At 35.5% G+C, this 17330-nt stretch overlaps 1 long non-coding RNA gene across 1 annotated transcript; it reads right to left on the bottom strand.

The window, feature by feature from the left end:
* Positions 1–11828: 11828 nt before the first annotated feature.
* LOC126762400 (uncharacterized) lies at positions 11829–12489 on the bottom strand. The gene is made up of 2 exons (XR_007667458.1): positions 12349–12489; positions 11829–12289 (listed from the first exon to the last, which is right to left on the bottom strand). It is a non-coding gene; the product is annotated as an uncharacterized LOC126762400 (long non-coding RNA).
* Positions 12490–17330: the final 4841 nt, after the last annotated feature.

Raw genomic sequence — 17330 nt, 5'->3', positions numbered from 1 at the left:
AGAGGCGGTTGATACCTATAGAACTTAAAGGAAAACATTTTTAAAAATAATAAAGCGATTTTAGATGATAAAACTTATTTTTGTTCTCTATTCCCGAAATATTAAGCAACTTACGTAATCATTAATGCAATTAATGCACTGCAATCGTCAAACAGTTTTTCTCTGCGTTTATGTTTTTACCTTTGTCTTTTATTTAGAAATGGATTTATTAGCCAAATGGATCTGAATAATTTATAAAGTGCTTTAATTAGAAACTTTGTTATCTCATAGAAGAACCGGGCACACTGAATGTCAATATTGGGTGGCGATAAAGGTCGAAAATATCATCACGAATAAGTGATGAGTCGCAATATTTGACAAGGTTCATAACTTTTCCAAGTAAAACTCTAAACAAATTTAGTTCTACGTGAATTAAACTTTATAATCTCTTCCTAAGATGCTGTTAGGGAAAGTTTTTAAAAGCCATTCACATTTTTTAAAAACTTAATTTTCAAACCTTTTTCGAAGATTCCAACACTTAATTCACATTATGTTTAGCAACAGTAGGCGGTAGTAACATTAAATTTTCCCTTTTTGGAAATAAATAAGCAGTACCGAAATAATATTTTCCGAATATAAGTACACCACAACTCGACTTTTGTTTACTGTTATTTCTAAAAGTGATCAATAACTAACTAGTATCGAGCTAGTCTTTTCAAAAGTAATTGCTTTCATTGCAGTTAGGTAGTCCTATAATATGAGGCAGTGTGGGTAATGTTAACCTTTGTTTGTATATAATTATGAACAAGAGTAAATAAAATAAACAAAAAACGCAAACGTGTATTACATTGCTTTTACAGCAAAGTAAACATATCGACAATTAATGAGTGGCAAGTGTCTACTAATTAAAATTCAAATGCGAATTTGTTGCAATAACACGAAATTAAAAAAAAAAAAAACCATCAAAGGCAAAAACAGCTTTAAACAAGCGTTTTCAGAAAAAGCTGATAATTTAAAGCGATTTAGTTTGTTTCATTAATAACAAAAACGATTTTTCTATGTTTCGTAATTGGAAAACAATTTAATTATGCTCGTAAATTATGCAAACCCAAGCTTAATGTGCCGTTCGCCATTTAAAATTAGTAGGTTACAGCACTTTTTTAAACATTAATATTGCAATTACCTCATATGTATTGAATTCATAACTAAATACACACTCACTTTGGTGAGTTGTAACTATTTTTTTTTTTGTTTTAGTCGATGGTTATGATTGACAAAACCAAATAATGTTGCATATGGTGTAATATGGATTTTCATAATTAAAAATTCAATTGTAAATTCAAATACAAACAAATCATTTACTGCAATAACTTAATGCGGTTTATGACAATTCAAACGAAGTTTCTTTTTGGTACAGTTATCAATTCTCGCATGGGTAAATAAGAGTGAAATTGTGCTTGCCATTTTCCTCTCAGTTGATCGTAACAATTTCTGGTACTAGCCCTCGTTGATTACGTTAGACCTACGATGGTTTTTTAAATAGTTTTTATTAAGGTTTCAAGATACGAGTCTGAGACAAATACGTTGTTACCACTTTATCATCTTTACGGATATCTTGAAAATAATCCTAATTATCCTTATCAAATTTGGCTTTTGTTCCATTTGTAACGCCTCTTATACACTCGTCAGTTACCGCCAATGAAAAAGAAAAAGACTTTACGTACTAAAAAAACTATGAATTGAATCATAGGTATGCTCCTGCTATTATGTGAATGCTCATTGCACCTATTGCAAATAAGGGTTACTCTTTAACCCAATAAATTCATTTAAATTGCAAATATATCAAAATAAAATAGTTAGCGAAGCAGTTCGTGTGCAGGCACGCTAATGTCGACAGAGCACTTCCGCAGATGCAGCAACCGTGAAATATCTGCAGTGGCCTAAGTCGAAGGGTTCTTAAATATTCACAACCAACTACATACTTTGTCGAAATACTCCTTCTTTGCATTAGAGTGGGCACATTGTCGTTTTATGGAAAATGAGAAAAATTTTTAAATTCTCTCTTTTCTTCCTTCTGAGCAGAGAAGAATTTAGAAAAAGTTGTTACAATAAGTAATTAATAATTTTTTTCGTTGAAAATTCATATATTTATTTGCTTGGCCCGGCACTCGCAACTAGTATAATGCCTCGGAGCCAGCGTTTGCGAATCACATTTAGGAACATATCGCTGAAAAAAGCAACGTCCGACGGAAAACGAGCCGAAGGCGCTTTTGAAAAAGATAAAGTGCAGGAACTTACCCGAGAAGCTCGCGGACGACAAGCCGACGACTAAATCGCGAAACGATATTTGATAGTGGAGCTCATAGACCGCAGTAACTCGCTGAGACAGATGTCACAGGAGTGGTGTAAATTAGTAGAAATGAAGCGATTTGAAGATTTCCTCTCGAGGATGGACGTCAAGCCATTTAATGGATCAACATGGCTTAGCGAAGTCAAAGTCTTTAAGTGCAATGATAAAACGTCGCTAACATGGGTGAGGGAAGCTGTCGAACCTATGGAAAGAAGACTGGATGTGGTAGACAGGGGCATCATTCCATTGGTACCCAAGTGAAGGTAATTATATATTATAATAGTAAACCCGGAATAGCTCAATTAGCGAGTGCAAGGTGATGAACGTAACGAAATATGTAAATGCAGATGGAGACATAAGCTACATCCTCCATATCAATAAGGCGATGTTCTGAACGTAAGGTTCGGACTTAGAGAAAGGCGGCTTATGTCGCGCCTTTAGTTCTATAACTCTAGATAGCATCGGACCGCGTAGTGTTGGGCCCAAACTTAGCAATATACACTTCGAATGCGATATTAGTGATCAAAAATTTATATTTCCATATTGACTTAAGTGTTTCCATAAACAACCTCACGATTTTGGCAGTGAAAGATGGCATTTTGAAGAAAATCTTTAAAGTTTTAACGGATGTAGCATTCAGTTTAACACTTTTACAAAGCGACTCATTCAGCTTCTTACAATCAGTATTATTAGCGTCATATCATCTATTCAATCCTTCACTAGTGTGCCAAATTCACTCTTCTAACACAATTATGCTGGAGCAATTTGAATTTTTTTGACTAAAACAAAAATCAGGTAAAGTTTACACTCACCATAACCTTTTGTTACTTAGATTTTATTTTCCAACATAATCCGATTATAGAAAGCTTTACTATAGGTCTATTCGTTTATTTACTTACAGAGAGTAGGCCTCAGTCTTGATGATCTATATTTAATTCAAGCAACATTATTTTGAGATTTGAGTTCAGGAAAAGCCCCTGTGCGGCGGACAAGCAGAAAACGGAGAATGCAGCAAAAATATTGGTGTTTCCTTGCACTAAATTGTTTTGATGAAACATTCTTCTTCTTAAAACAAGGCTATTTATCGATGATTCAGTCGTTCGGTCAAACCGTGCAAGCTGTAACTTGAATAAATATTGAGATATCATTTTAATATTACTATATGTGTCGATTGAATGACTGAGTAGAATTACATAGACATGCTTCCTCCTTAATCACACATGCCTTCGGTCTGAAAACTGATCACTTTTGCTTTTGAGCGGTTTTGAACTCGCGCGTCTTCTACCCTGTACGTTGTTTTCATGGACCCCAAAATTACTACGATATGTTCACCGCTATCTTTTAATATCTTTCAGCTAACAGCAGCAGCATTTTTATCACAAAGTAGTTTTTCAATTAGGTTATTCTTCTTTACTGGCGTAGAAACCGCTTACGCGGTTATAGTCGAGTTAACAACAGCGCGCAAGTCGTTTCTTCTTTTCGCAAGGTAGCGCCAATTGGAGACTCCAAGCGAAGCCAGGACCCTTTCCACCTGGTCTTTCCTGCGGTGTGGAGGTCTTCCTCTGTTTCCCCGGCGGGTACTGCGTCGAATACTTTCAGAGATGGAGTGTTTTCGTCCATTCGGACGACATGACCTAGCCAGCCTGATGCTGATTCCAAGATAGAAGAAATTATTTGGTATCGAACGACTCGGAGAGGTCCTTCCCGATTCTGACGGAGCTTTCGGTGTTGCTTAACGTCAGTTTACACAGCCGTATTAGTTTTGCAGGGACACCAAATGCAGACATCGCGACATAAAGGCAGCTCCTTTTCTTGCTGTCAAAAGCAGCTTTGAAATCGACGAAGAGATGGTGTGTCGATTATCTTTTCACGGGTATTTTGCAAAATTTGCCGCAGGGTAAATATCTGATCAGTTGTTAATTTTCCAGATCTAAAGGCACACTGATAAGGTGCAATCAGTTTGTTGACGGTGGGTTTGTGTCAATTATGTTAGGTTAGGTTAATCTAATTAAGGTAGGCCAATGAGCCGCGCATAGAGTTTTGGTCCTTTGCGATACCAAATGGAGTTCAGTTACTAGGTTCATGAGGAGAAGGAATGATTCTACTTTATTCTCAGTGTTTCATATACTAATGAGGACATTTTTGATGCATTCTTTCTCGAAATGTCAATACTTGCATCACTAAAGTGTCATATCCCATGGTTCGAACTTTCATGACTAGCCTTGTTTTAACTACATGTTAGCAGTTAAGTTAGGTGATTTTACATAAATTCAAAATATTATGTTGTCGGATATCCTTCGCAAATAAAGATTAGATAAAAATTTCAAACGTTCCGCATTTAAAGCACTCCACTCTAGTGAGCATGTATTATGTCTTACAGTATATCTGTACGCATGTCTTGTTATAATACATGGATCACTATAAAGGCACCAGAGTCGCCTTATTGCCCAGCTTGAGACCCAATTGCATGTGCTGGATGTATTAAACACGTCTAGACTATAAAAACGAAACGAAACGCTGCCGATACCAGTACTTACTCCATAAAGTTACGCTAACCCATGCAAACACATACATTCACACATAAGAATATTATATATGCTATACACACAAATAAGCGTATACGTGAGTATGGTATATGAATACATTTATGTAAAGGTAGTGTGGCATGGCTATAAAAATAAGTGCTGAAACTAAATAAAATGCGCTCGCATGCACTCCAAAAGTAATCAAAAGCAGTTATTTAACACTCATAGATAACTCAAAACTACGAGTATTTAAAGTGATGGTAAAGTAGTAAAACAGCTGCTTTTATGAACGCAATGCTGCACGAAGCATAAGAAAGAAACATAAAAATACCGAATATAACAAAAAAGTGAATTAAATTAATTCAATAGAATATAACTCGCAGTGGTAGCATATCGGTTGCAAGTACTTAGGCAGTTTGCTCTGTGGAACTACATAAGTATTTATTTAAATAATGCGCCGAGATTTTTATGGGCCCACAACACGCACATCCAATCATCTTTATGGCGCAGTAACACACATGCGCGTTTGAAAGGATATACAAATATTTCTGAATTCTTCCACCGTTCCCTTCGCCCTTGCCACGAGTGACAATAAGACCCATATGGCCACTTGCTGCAACCGCTTTAAAGAGCGTCAGGTTGTGGGGGGTATATCTTTGCTGACCATTCTTGCAGTTAAATGTATTTAAGTAAATTGAAAACAATGCCACAAAATATACCACAAATTACACCGCACCAAAAGGACAAAAGGCAAGGACAATGAAGAAAAGGTTGCCGCTGACAACAAAAAGAGCCACTGGTCAGACGAATGTTCATGCCGAATCGCAAAAACTCAGTTACAGGCGTATACACAAAAATATAGGAGAACGGTCCAATAAATACTTGTCCAATGACATCATCACCGAAAGAAATAAGAAGAGAAATGTCCTATCGTGTTCAACATTCTCCTGTTTTCAAAGCCAAATCACTGATTTACGATATATTAGATTTAAAAAAATGTCAAAAGTTTTATATCAGGCAGTTATTCGATTTTTATTTTTGAAATAAAAAATAAACGCAAAAGCTACCGTGAAACTCATTTACAGCAATGTCTGACACTGTTTAAGCACTTTCCCAAGGAAATTGTACGACGTACACATCAGAAACCATTGAACAGTGAAAATAATGGAACTCACAAGCAAATCTGCTCCGAAGAAAGATAAGTCCTAGCGACCGGAAGGGGGATGACCACCGTTTCTTAGGACTCAAAGTGTCCTCTGTATCGATTACCCGGAGAAGAGCGAAATGATCGAGAGGTCTACTATGCCAAATTACTGGGTAGATTCGATACAACATTGCAAAAAAACAGGTATATTTTTCGAAGAAAATCACGACTCCCCACCATCAAATAGTTTAGCGAGTCAAGGACTAGGTCATGTCGTCCGAATGGATGAAAACACTCCAGCTCTGAGAGTATTCAACGCAGTACACATCGTGGTCAGCAGAGGAGAGGAGGACCTCCATCCCTTTGGAAAGACCTAGTGGAGAAAGACCTGGCTACCCTTGGAATCTCCAATTTTGCCAAATAGCGAAAAGGAAGAACGACTGCCGCGCTGTTGTAATCTTGGATATAACCGTGTGAGTGGTGTCTAAGCCGATGTAGAAGAAGAAGGTTACGAGCTGATGCCTCATCCAACGTATCCTTCAGGTTTGCTTGGTAATACCATACCTATTATTTTCAAAGGTGAGGAAATTTCTCATAGAGCAGGAATTTAAATAAAATAAAGAGATCGCCACCATGAAGGCCTACTTTGCAGGGCTGAAAAACACGTATTTTCAGTTTGCTTTACACATTAAGTATTTATCAGACCGCCCTGGTATATAAGTATACATGTCTATCTACAAATTCAAAACCGCCTTTAAGTTTATATCCAGCGTAATCATCATTTCAACTTTTTTCTTATGACTTTACTCGAAAACATGCGCACATAAATATATTTGTGTGCTGCCTCAGAAATACGAGTATACGTATGTATTTGCAGAGAAAGTCCTTGAAATACCCTTCAGCGCTATAAACAATGCGAGTTGAGTGCGTTGCGAAACAATCCGAAATACAAAATGATTTGGTGCCTTTTTATGGGTTTAAAGCTTTCAAATTCAAACAACTCGTTTGGCTCTTTTATAGCTAAGCTTGTTTGGTTGTTTGCAGTATGCAAATTTGCATGTAAGTCCTTATATTATGGACTGAACGGACCATATGAGCAATGAGCAACGTGCCAATAACACTGATAACTTTTTTGATTATGAACATTGACGAACAGAATGAGTGTGTCCGTCACAAACAGCTCCATAAAACAAGGCATGCCCATGAACGTGCACACTGACTCCTACAATATTTACAGGCAGAGAATAAAAATTTCACTAGGTTGTAGCTGACAAGGAATTAGTTAATTTGGCGTGAGTGCTGGTCCGATTATCGACTTAACATATTTAAAACTACTTTCTAGCGAAATCCGACACTGAAACTGTAATTTTTAACTTTGTTTAGTTTTATTTCCCAATAGATAAGCTTTACTTCGAGTTTTTCCCTCAAATTATCGCAATTTTGTTATACTTATACTTATATTAATAAGCCCTAGAAGCTTCATTTTGGTATTCCTATAAGAGGAGTGGGGCACATTTATAAGTGAATTATATATAGTCTGACTTCAAAAACGTCAGTTGGAATAATGTTGGATTCTGGCAAAAAATGTACTTATAAACGAGTATAATGGAAAGAATATTTAATATTTTTCCATATATTTGATTGATATTTGACCTTTTAATTTGGATGAAACTGAGGATATTTTTTAAAATTATTCTCATGTAATCACTTCGAAAAATCAATTTACTTTTTATATAATTTGACAGTAAAACCTATTGAAAATATGCTGTGAAAAATTCAGACCGAAATTCATAGTATTTGATAAGTTACAGCTCATAGTCGCCGACGTGTCGTAAGCGACTGTCTATCAGGCGCGATGACAAGTCTGGTCATGGTCCTAAAAAAAAATTATTCAACCGATTGCTTTAAAATTTACATATGTTCTTCCACTCATTTATAGATATTGTCCCTACCAGAATTGTTTACTTTCGAAAATATTTTCATATTTTTTTTAAACGATTTTTAACGAAAAAAAAAAGATTTTCGTGACTTTTTTTTGAAGTTCGACATTTTTTTTTAATGAAATTGATTATATTTGGTAGGGACGATAGCCGCAGAACTACTGAATAATAATCCATTCGATTTTTTTATTTCAGACAACATGAACAGCCGCTATCACCATAACCAGTGAACTACTTTTTTTTGTTGGGGACTACTTTGATTTAAAAAAAAAAAAATATTAAAAATTTAAAAAACGAAAAAAACGAAAAAAAAATTTTTGTACATCTCAAAATACAAATAAAAATATATTAAAAAATTAAAATGATTGAATTTTGTTGTCACATAAAAAAATGTTCCTAAAAAGTGGTAAAATGTATGCGTTCACATGAGAGTACCCCCTTAAACTGTTGGTTAAAGTGATCTTGACGTCGCATAACGATGATCTTTAAATACGTTTCAAACTATATTGATTAACAGAAGTACCTTTTTGAATTGGAAACTTTCATAACTGAAGAGTCCGCACCCTTCCACACGACATTACCTATCCACCTTGATCACACCACTTTAGTAACGGTTTTATGATTCTATCCAAGACTGGTCATACTTATTAATGTATGAATCTCTTAAAAGTGGCTCTCAAACCAAAGCAGCCGTAAAGTTATGTAGTCGGAGTTTACTTTTTAAAAGACGAAGCTTGGTACGATCTGGATTTTGCTGTATTTATCTTTGATTTTTCGGTTTTAAGACCGTTGATATATCCCAAATTTATTTTCCTAACTTCAATCCCGTAATTATATAACATAGTTATAACACATATATCACTATTTTTTCTCTGTAAACAATATTTATAGTTTATTGAACAAACATTCTTAATAAAAATTTGAATTAAGGCCATAATTTAAATTACAATTTTCACCAATTCATCTATGTATTTAAATGGAACAAGCTCATATTTTGCCCTTAAGAGATATCGGGTGATTTTTAAGAGCTTGATAACTTTTTTAAAAAAAAAACGCAAAAAATCACAAATCTCATCGGTTCTTTAAGGAAACGTTAGATTGGTTCAATTACTTTTTGAAGATAATTTTTTAAATGTTGACCGTGTGGTTTCAACAAGATGGCGCTACATGGGATTCAAATAGCCATTTTGAGGGAAAACTTGGAGAACAATTCATCTCAAGCTACATCATCGATTTAACGCCTTTAGACTATTTTTTGTGGGGCATACGTCAATACTACAGAAATAAGCCAGCAACTATTCCAGCTTTGGAAGACAACATTTGAAGAAATTCGGGCTAAATGAAAATGCTCGAAAAAGTTGCCCAAAATTGGACTTTCCGAATGGACCACCTAGGACGCGGCCGCGGTCAACATTTAAATGAAATTATCTTCAAAAAGTAAATGTCATGAACCAATCTAACGTTTCAAATAAAGAACCGATGAGATTTTGCAAATTTTATGCGTTTTTCTTTTTAAAAAAGTTATGTATTTGTCGATAGAATACTGACCTTTTCCCCACTGGGATCACAAATAGGCTTCTCTCGCTTGCCGTTTCTTTCGTCACATGTTTGCGTATATTCGTGTACATGCCGTTATACGTTTTGTCGCTGGTAAATAGCCACAACCCATTGAAAAATATTTGCATTGAGTCACAAACACAACTCTGGCAACACCAACAATCGCAATAATCGAATGCAAATGAACTTTGCTATACAGTACAACAAATGATGGTGATTGATTGAAACTATTGTCTTTGCCAGCAAATTTTTTTCTCTCTGGCCAGTATTTTCATAGTGCTAATTTTCTATGGCGAGCAGTTCATACATATGCTATATCTGAACATACAAGTGTACTTATTGCTATGATTTCAAATGTTATGCACATTAGTCGAGGTCGCTAAATTAAGTTTGCGTTTAGTAACCTCGTGCTGCTAGGAAAGCTTACTTTGAGAGAATGTTGGGATCTCATTAACTTTTACCCTTGGATGGCTTTAATAAGGTAGGTACAAGTTTAATACTTAGAGTTAGGAAATCCTTCAAAATAGTCGTCTTTAAAAAGGGGTATTCTAGTAAATTCCGAATATATGAAATGGAAAGATGCAGGGATAAGCATCCTGTTCTGACAAAGAGTGTGCTCACTGCAAGAAATATACATACATATGTATTTCTATATACAGATACCTATGCGGTTTTGAAAACTCTAAAGCCAGTTTCATCAAAGATGAAATAATGGTTCCAGGACAATTTTGAATCAATAAGAAAAAGAATAAAAGAAACAATTATATCTTAAGGAAAAGGAAAGAGGCAGTTCTATCAATACATCAACCCATTTCATGACAAATCTTCTAAGCGAATGCAAAGCTATGTATAGGAAAAGAATAGAAACTATCAGTCGAGGGTTTCTAGATGATGTTTCGTAGATTACACAGATAAAACTTTTTGAATTGTTGAACTTCGCCAGAAGCTCCCGGTTGTTCAGAGAGGACATACTAGAGTGAGCGGATTTTAGTACCAAACCATCGGTACCAGCAATAGGTCTGCTAAAGTCCTAGGTGCATAATCAGACATCTACCCACCTACATACTTACCTAATCTAGATAAATGTACAATTGTCTACTAACAGAAACAATGTGATGTTAAAATTAAATAAAACACTCGATTTTTTTGGTGAGCACCACAACTCCTTGTGCAATCTCCACCCGATTATGCCAATTTTCGTTAACCCCCCGCAGCATTTCGACAATTGTTCTTTGAATTTTGAGGCGGCGCACCGTATTGTTGGAAATAAAAAAGAGGAAAGTCGGTCGGTCGGTCTCGCTATTATCGTCGCTATGGTATCGGCATTTCCTGACTTATTTCGAAACAAGTGAAGACCAATGATTCCGCAATACCACAATTCGAACCAAACGGTCAATTTTTGGGATGCAATTGCATTTCCTGAACCACACGAGGATTTGTCTCACTCACTCCAACAGCTTCAATTTTGTTTGTTGACTGAGCCATTAAGCCGGAAATGGGTCTCATTTAAGAAGACGATATTTCGAGGAAAATTGTCAATTTCTAAGAATTGGCAAACCTTGCAGAACACACAGACAGCAATTAACAAATCCGTTTATCTAAATGCTAAAGATAACAGAGATGAATTGATTTCTAACCACATCTGGCCTGGCGATGGATAATGCACATTGTTATACTGGTTGAAAAAATTCAACAGTTTTTCACAACTTCTTCTATAGAGTTCCATTCTAAAAGCACTTTCTTGGTGCGATTACATCAATTCAGAAACATGCATTTTGAATGCTACAAATGCTGATTCTTATGGCGAAAGTCGTTATTTACGTAATTTCGTATTATCTCAAAGGGACAAAAAAATAGATTTGTCAGTGGCGACGGTTGAAACATCGTCTTTCTTGTGATTTTGCATATTTTTACAAACACTTGTGTAAAGGAAACCATTAAACTAATACAACATTTGTCTGATTTGAGAGTCAACAGTTATTGGATTTTAATGCTGGAACACCGGACTAACTGGTGGCAATTTGGTTCTTTCACTTTTTGCCACAGAGTGCTAATACCAAGTTTTATTGAAAGCTCTGAAACTCAGTCTCATATTTTATGACATTATTGCTGCTCGAACCGAATCGAAATTTGCTAGCACAACAACTGATTTGGAAAGATCTTCACAGTGGTTTTTAGAACTGCGCAAGGCTATAATGAGAAAAAATTAAAAAATAGTTCTTCGTTCCTTTGAAAAATAAAAGTGTTGAACGACATCAACACCAAACGACAATCACAAATGTTTGCTTTGACTGGAATTCTATAAATCACCTATAACATTAAAAAATGCTTCATTCAAAAATGCTATCAACTTTATTATTAACGCAGCATAACCTCACAAACCATTCTCGCAAGCCCAAATGTCACAAATAATAGGTGAACACTGATATTAAAGCTAATATGCAATTGCGTGACCAGTGAATACCTAAAACCGTTTTCCATTTGTAGGAATATTTTATCTGCCTGTGTATGTAACATCGCTGGCATGTGCAGATTATACGCGAATACGAATGAGCATCTCTAGAGATTTTTCATTTTTATGGTTCGGTAAATCTGTGCGCTCTACTTAAACCATATTTAAATTTTCTCACCAATACTTATAAGATACGTTTCCCGCACCAGTGATTTCTATATGTCATATACATATATACACATATTTAGTATGTAAGCTGCGAACATATTTTCCCGTTAGGAATTAGTTGTCGTAGAAAACTTAAATTGGAGAGTTGTTGAATAAAAAATCAAGTTGAGCCTTCTAAAAAGCTAAAAGTTTAATGCCATATTCATTTTAATGGATGCAAAAGCTTTACAAACCTTATATCGCAGTCCTAAGCTACATCCAATATCATCCCTTGACATTAAACATGTATTCAAGCGAACCCATCTTCAGACATAGGAGCGACGAGATGAATAAATGTCTTCGATATGTATCTGAGCAAACAGTAAGTGCTTTCCTACAGGGCTGTCATAAATCAAAATATACAAGTATGTATGTATTTGAATATCTGTCTGCTAAAATGGTACACATGCTCGTAAAATGGATATGACATTCGCATATGCGACGGTATTTCCTCGTTACTTACCTCGCTCATCCCTCAAAATTGCAAAAATGCGCAAAAGCAGCGGCGAAACGAAGCTCATGGCGCTAGCGATTGCGGTTATGATGGCAGTGGCATTGTCGCTGTCGCTGTAGTAGAAGTAGCGATATCTTCGTTACGTTAAAAATTTGCATAAAGAAATCTCTATTTCCCTGCACAAGCAATCACGTGGCTACTCCTACAGAGCCATTGTTTTAGTATTTGAGTTAGATTTCCTTGTTTTCCTCTATAAATATATAATACATATGATTAAATATATATATGTATATATATGTATGTATATATATATGTATAAGTATATATATATATATTAGGGTGTGTCATTCTAAGGCAACCTTTTTTTTCAACTGAAAAACAGGCTAAAACTTTCGAAAATGTGAAAAAAAGTCACTCAAAAGATGAGCTCTTTATATTAATATTATATAATATAAATTTTCTGTTTTCCATATAAATAACATGGAAAAAAATCATTTTTTTTGTGGTGGTTATTGTGCGGAGGTTATTATATGCGAACGCGATGGCTGCCAGTAGGGATGGTAAACTCGATTCCGATTCTACTCGAGAATTGAGTTTTCTCGTAAAATAATCGATTTTTCTAATGTCAAGAATCGATTCTTAATCGACTTCGACTACTGAAGATCGAGTCCGAAAAATCGATTATTTTACGAGAAAACTCGATTCTCAAAAGGTTGACTCAGAATGACACACCCTAATATATATCTTTAGTAAATATGACAGGAAAGTTTATTTTTAAAAGCGATCGCTCGACCCCTGTCGGTACACATTCCTAACTTCTTTTCATTAAGCTCAATCTCAGACAAAATGGTTTCCCTCTATTTTATCCCTGGAATTATAAACCAAATCAAATTTTAAACTCTTGGGTTAATGTAACAACAGTTCCTCCCTCTTTTCAAATAGTTCAAATCGCTTACTGAAAATTTGCTTTTATAAAAAGACTTCGTAAACAGCTTTTATTTGACAAAATTACTGGAAAACATGAAATGTAGGGCGAAGTTTCGGATGTAACCGAACATTTCATACTCTCGCAATTTGCAAATTAAGATGTTTGAAAAAGTGAATATTAGGTATAAGGGGACTAGGGGTAGTCTTGCCCTGATTTCATATACAACTTATTGTAGGCAAGAAATATTAGTCAATCGATTCGAAAAAACGTGTACCAAGTTTCATTAAGATATCTTAATTTTTAATCCAGTTATCGCCTGCGCAGACTGACAAACAGGCGGACGGAATTTCAACTCGTCCCATCATCCTGGTCATTTACAGTATACATACATGAATATAATCCTAACAAAATTTAAATTTTTGTTAGAAGGAACAACAATCATCCCGAAAGATTTTCTGACCGTGGATGAGCAATTATTCACATATGCTATAGAAGTCGCTCATAGTATGCACATGTCGATAATATAGGGATTTTTAATACCAACTTTTGTAATTTAGTACTTTTTATTAAAGAACTCTGCGAAAGAAGTTTTCCAGTTTTAGCTTGATTTTAATATTTATATTGTTTTAAAAGTTAGCGTACCTCCTTGGAGAATTCTCCACTAGAAAATAGTTATATACTCTATATTGTAGTCCCTTTTTTGCATTAACTACTAACTACCAAATGTGTGACAATATTTATCTTCTATGAATTGAAACCAACTGCTTACTGCATCGAACAATCCAAAGTTACATAAATTGATTAGCACATAACAGTAGTTTTTCCTTCAGGGTTCAAAGCATGTACATATTAGTACCCAAGTGTAAGCCTATACTTGCCTTCAGATTTAAATTCGCCGCAACATGTGCCTTTTGCAACATTGCATGTCTATGCCCAGATGTACGGAAACAATATATAATATTACTATATGACGAGGGAATTAATTTACTGCCATATGCATGAACATAGTCGATGGCGGAGAAAGATGCACATAAGAACATATGTACCATAGATTGTACATATATAGTATGTACAAAAGCGGATATTCAAACCTTATTAAGTAAATAGAAGGGGAACTCAGCGCGCATTCAGTGATTTGAACGGGTAAGTTCTTTCCGCGACTTTGCAATAAAACTGTAAAATTATTAATCCCACTGCGTACAAATTCTGGCTCAAATTTAATTTGTTACAGAAGTACATGATATCGCCAGCAGTATCATTTGTCTCACGCTTAATGCATTACTAAGTACTAGCGGATGATACGAGGTCGTGTCTTCGTGTGGCAGTATAAATAGTAAGTTAGATAACTATAAATATAATTTTATGTCTCTGGCGTACTTAGTTATTGACTTATCCCGCTTTTAGTAGTTCTTAATAGTACCGTTATGTGAAGAATGGACGGCGCTGTCATCCAATTTGACTAATTTTCATAGTGTAAGTAGGAGTACTATTATACTCGATAGCAACATGCTCCAAGAGTTCAGAGATGTTGTGAAAGAATACAACTTTCATTGTTCGAATAAATCGTTAACGGATTACAGTCAAATTTGGATCTTATTAACTTATGTATAATGTATTACCATAAACTTAGACTTAAGGGGTCGTCTCAGTGTGAAATGTTTAAGAAATCGATCTTTTTTGTTTAATTTTCAGATAGTATACACTATAATAAACATTCACTCAAATCTTGAAATCGAAATTCAAATAATTACGGAAATTCAAATAATTACGGTCGCTACAGCGTTTCTTGTAGAAAGGAAACACAGTGGGGAACATAGCTACTCCAATCTTTAAACGCGTTTTTCTTATAATGGAGTTTTTCAAAACGGTTTCCACTCTCAAAGAAAGAGCTTTGAAGATATCTAGTTCCTATTTGGACAGAATAGATATAGAGTTATATATATACATATATAGTATAAATGATCAGGATGACGAGAAAATTTGAAATCCGTTTCACTGTCTGTCTGTCCGTTCGTCCGAACGTGCAAGCTGCAACTTGCGTAAAAATTGAGATATATCGATAAAACTTGTTATGTGGGTTCCTTGGCAAATCGGCTTAATAAAAACTGTTCAAGCTCTTAGGTACGAAATATTTAGACCTCGGTACCTATCGTCGACTCGTAGTGATAGGTATAACTGAAATTAATAGATAATCCATAATCTTAATATAGTAGACTACAAGTATGAAATTTTTCGCACTTCGGGGTGAGTTTGTACCGCATATATCTGCTAATATCTGAGTTATCCCAATGAAAGTAAAAGAGCGTGATTTATTCACGTATCTTTGTGCCTAAAATAGATAAATTTGAGCGAAAACTTGGCCTAGCCCCTATATAACTAATATCAGGATTTTCGAACATCCGGCTGACTTTACTCTATATGATCTTACTTCTTCTTCTTTACTGGCGTATAAACCGCTTACGCGGTTATATCCGATTTAACAACAAATGGAGATTCCAAGCGAAGCCAGGTTCTCTCCACCTGGTCCTTCTAACAGAGCGGAGGTCTTCCTCTTTCTCTGCTTCCCCAGGCGGGTACAGCGTCGAATACTTTAATAGCAGGATTGTTTTCATATTTTCGGACAACAGAACCTAGCCAGCGAAGCCGCTGTCTCTTAATTCGCTGAACTATGTCAATGTCGTCGTATAACTCATACAGCTCATCTTTCCAACGAATGCGATATTCGAAGTGGCCAACGCGTAAAGGACCAAAATCTTTCGCAGAATTTATTTCTCGAAAACTCGCAACGTCGACTCATCAGATGTTGTCATCGTCCATACCTCTGCACCATATAATAGGACCGGAAAATTGAGTGACTTATACGAGTAGAGTTTTGTTTTTGTTCGTCGTCGAGAGGACTTTACTTCTCAGTTGCGTACATAGTCTGTTGGCAAGAGATTTCATTTGCCATGGTCGTCATCAAAAGGGGTGTCTCTCATCCGAGGGAGTGTAATCTTTCATGGGGGGCGTTTTTTACGTTGCGGGTCCCAAACCTAGCGCACAACCCTGTGTAGTGGGTGTTTCGCCTTCTCACTTTAGCTCGTCTTCAAACGGATGTCCTTAGGCTACCCAGAGAATACTTGGTCAAAGACCGGAAGTCGTGAGCTGCTTGCGCCATATGTAAAAGAATCATTTTTGGCCACTCCCAAGTGAAAGGCGATCAGAGAACTTTCCCCAATTACGTGAACTTCTGCACATCGACTTCATCCTCCTTTTAGATCAGTTTTACAACTTAAAGTATTTCCTTGGCTTTGATTTTTACAAGTTAAAAGAGAATAAAATGTTCGGTTGCAACCAAAATTATTTGTTTATATATGACAACATTGAAAGTATTTTCATTCATACTGTCAAATTCTGTTTTTATGATTCAAAAATATATGTTCCAAACATTCCAGCCAATGAAAATGTGTTATATAGGAGTGATTACTTAATGCAAATAGATTGTAAGCGTAACCAAAACATACAAATATAAACAAGAAATTCTTACGAAAAACAAAATAAATGTTTGACATTAAGTTTATTTTGCAGCTTCGCACACACAATATCTCCTTTATTTTAATAAAAAAAATAAATATCCGTCTTCTAGTGAAGCTTATACATATTTAGAGTTTCTCGAAAAGGATTCGCATTAAGATATTACGATACTGTTTACAATGCTGATGAGAAAACAATGTCACATAGGTCGTCGTACGACGAGCTACCTCAGACTCCATGCGTAATGATGACCAGTGAGAAACAGATAATGAAAACAGTCG

The sequence above is a fragment of the Bactrocera neohumeralis genome, chromosome 6, assembly GCF_024586455.1.
Source record: "Bactrocera neohumeralis isolate Rockhampton chromosome 6, APGP_CSIRO_Bneo_wtdbg2-racon-allhic-juicebox.fasta_v2, whole genome shotgun sequence".
In the NCBI taxonomy this organism is placed as follows: Eukaryota; Metazoa; Arthropoda; class Insecta; order Diptera; family Tephritidae; genus Bactrocera; species Bactrocera neohumeralis.
This window is presented reverse-complemented; position numbering and strand designations above follow the sequence as displayed.